At 46.6% G+C, this 3417-nt stretch overlaps 1 pseudogene across 1 annotated transcript; it reads right to left on the reverse strand.

The window, feature by feature from the left end:
• Positions 1-1275: 1275 nt before the first annotated feature.
• Positions 1276-2162, reverse strand: LOC308337060 (small ribosomal subunit protein uS2-like; annotated as a pseudogene). The gene has a single exon. The product of its transcript is annotated as a small ribosomal subunit protein uS2-like (transcript).
• Positions 2163-3417: the final 1255 nt, after the last annotated feature.

A 3417-nucleotide genomic window follows, 5' to 3' on the forward strand; every position in this document is an offset into this window, starting at 1 on the left:
TGCAGATGGGAAGGGTCAAGAACTATTTGGCTCCAGCACCTCTCAGTTAGGGCAAGTCGAAGTAGACCAACATCAAAAAAATCTCTCCTGATATTTTGTAAAACCATTACATTCTAGTTCTTTCTAACTCTTTGGGGACTTAGTAACATTTTTTTTTTTTTGAGCAAATCAGGTCTCAATTTATAGTGCTCTGTGAGATGGTTATTTGTCTTTCTGCCCAGAAAGATATTTCTTTATCTTATCTGGCTGAGAATCAGTCCTGCCTCTCTATACCGATACTCTTGGACACCTCATTCCCTCAGCCTGCTTTGTTTTTCCAACAGAGTTTAACACCACCTAGCATATAATTTGCAATCAGTCCAATTTCTGCTGTCCACCAATAGAATGTAACTTCTCCACTTTTGCTCTGGTTTCTGATCATTCACTGATGAATCCTCAGTGCTCTATGTATCAAGATAGCTGAATAGATAGCTGAATGGATTTAATAAATGAGTGAGCCAGAGATAGAGACCTAAATGCAGGCGGGCCAGGGTGGGGGCGGGGCACTGGGCGCTGAAACACGGGTGTTTTGCCAGCAGGAGGAGCTCCAGGATATTTGAGTGGAATGGAACATTTCATTTGCTAGCCCTTTGCGGTGCACAGCGGAATTCTAGCCAACGCTTCTCCAACGGAACCGTGCACCTGAAACCCCTGAGGATCTTTGTTTAGGATATTGCTCGTTTTTATTCAGGAGGTCTGGGTTGGGACTCAAGATTCTTCATTTCTAGCATGTTCCCAGGTCACGCTGTTGGTTCGCACAGCACACGTGGATTAGCAACACTGTATGACTATCTCCCCGGTGTATTAAGGAATAACATCATCCCCAATAATTCCAAAACTTAGTTTTTGTGTTTTTTTTTTTTTTTCCAGAGAAGCATAGTGCTTGGGAGAGTTTAGGCTTTGGAGCCCGATCGACCTGCATTCAAATCCCGACTCAGCCACTTTCCCACAGGGCATGTTAATAACCCTGTCTTAGGTTAATATCATCTCTGTGCCCAAGTTTCCCCAGCTATTACGTGGGAGAAATAATATGCAGTTGGCAGAATTATAAGAGTTAAATGGACAAATGCAGGTTAAGTTCTCAGAGGGATCTCTAGCACATAGCGAGTCCTCAGGTAACGGCACTTTAAAATAATATGAGTATAGTAGAGTACTTGACTTTTTTTTCGACTTTTACAAACTGTTTATTTTCCACCAACCTTATTTCCATTTTGTTTGCTTTTGTGGAAGAGCAGCTTAAGACCACTCAGTGGTTGTTCCTACCCATTCAGTGGCCCAAGCAGTGGGGGCTGCAAACCAGTCTTCAGTGGCCTGCTGGGCGCTCCAGTCTTCAGAGGGAACTGCTGAACAGGCACAGAGGGCACCTGCACGACTTCAGACCAGTCTGCAACTTCAGGCTGAGTAGCCGTGAACTCAGGAGCTGGAGCCGTCCATTCACCCTGGAGTTCTTCCTTGGTCACAGCCTTTTCAGCAGCGGCCTGCTCTTCCTTTTCAGTCTCTTCAGGATCTCTGTAGAAGTAGAGATCAGGCATGACCTCCCACGGGTGTTCACGGAAAATGGTGCCACGCACGCGCAGAACTTCCCTGGCCAGCATCCACCACATCAGACCCACTAAGTGAGCTCCCTTGTTGTTGCAAGGGATGACAATGTCCACATAGCGCAGAGGAGAGCCTGTGTTACACAGAGCAATGGTCGGCAGGTTAACATAAGACGCCTCTGTGAGAGGCTGGTGGTCAGCCCTGGGATCAGTAACCACCAGGAGTCTAGGCTCTCAGAAGGCTGCATGGATCTGGTTAGTGAATGTTCCAGGAGTGAAGTGGCTGGAATAGGAGCGGCTCCAGTAGCAGCAGCAAATTTCAGCACAGCTCGCTGGCCAGTATTCCTGGACGATATGACACTAACGTCAGCTGGGTTTTTCAATGGCAACAATGGCACGAGCTGCCAGCAGAAGTTTCTCCCAGGTTCTCCTCAGATTTATGGTGTAGATACCATCACTTTTCCTTCTGTAGGTGTACTCTTCCATCTGGAAGTCAAGGTTGGTGCCACCTAAATGGGTTCCTGCTGCAAGGAATTTGAGGACATCTTCCTCCTTCATTTGCAGGACATCAAATGCTTGGGACATTGTGAAAGTTTCCTGTTAAGTTAGGATGGGAACGCAAAACCACGCTGTATGGACCCTTCCCTGGGTAGCGTGGAAAAAAGCAGTATTTTACATTTTAAAAGGCTTTCCTGTGTGTAGCTGAGAGGGTGCATTACTACTGGCTGATGATTGGTGGCAAAACAAAAGGACAGATACTACCACCTGATCAAGGTGGGGTGGGTGGAGTGCGGGGCAGGGTATGAGGCTGACCTGACAGCTATATATTCTTAATCTGGAAATGTTAATCTCTTCCTCGTGGACAGCAAGACTCAGAGTCCTCTTTTCTGATGCTGGGTGAGACATGACTACCCTGAATTCTTCTTCTTCTTTTTTTTTTAATTAAAAAAAGTTTAAGTTAATTTTTAATTTTTTAAAAGATTTTACTTATTTGTCAGAGAGAGAGAGAGAAAGTGCACAAGCAGGGAGAGCAGCAGCAGAGGGAGAAGCAGGCTCCCCGCTGTGGAAGAAGCCCAATGTGGTGATCCATCCCTCAGCCGACTGAGCCACCCAGAGGTCAATGGTTAATTTTTTAGGGTGGGGAGGAGGGAGAGGAAGAGAGAGAGAAGCCTACCAACCTGAGATCATGACCTGAGCCAAAATCAAGAGCTGGATGCTTATCTGACTGAGCCACCCAGGCATCCCTCCACTGTCCTGAATTCTTATGACAGCGGTGTGTGAATGTGTAGGGAGAGAGGAAGAGCTCAAAATTAGTGTGTGGCAGCATCCAGGCTTATGACTTGTGAAATGTGGGAAGCCTGGATTCTCTTGGATCCACTGTCTCAACAGCCCATCTCCTGAAAAAGACACAGGGGAGGAAATAATGATATCTGGGTTGATGACAAATCTGTGGCAAGTGAATAAGAATTTGATCTTTCGGGTGCCTGGGTGGCTCAGTGGGTTGGAGCCTCTGTCTTCCGCTCAGGTCATGGTCCCAGGGTCCTGGGATGGAGTCCCGCATCGGGCTCTCTGCTCAGCAGGGAGCCTGCTTCCTCCTCTCTCTGCCTGCCTCTCTGCCTACTTGTGATCTCTGTCTGTCAAATAAATAAATAAAAAATCTTTAAAGAAAAGAATTTGATCTTTCTCCAAAAGGTAGACATCAGGTAGACATTTCTCCTTTGCCTGGCTGGGAGTTTCCTGAAACAGACTAAAACAATTGCTGCCTGAATTCCTGATCATGTTTGGCCAGGTCTCTGGGCTCCTTGTGGGTAGGGAGGGACTACAAAGAAATGCTCCCATT

This window comes from Martes martes, assembly GCF_963455335.1.
Source record: "Martes martes genome assembly, chromosome: X".
Lineage (NCBI taxonomy): Eukaryota > Metazoa > Chordata > Mammalia > Carnivora > Mustelidae > Martes > Martes martes.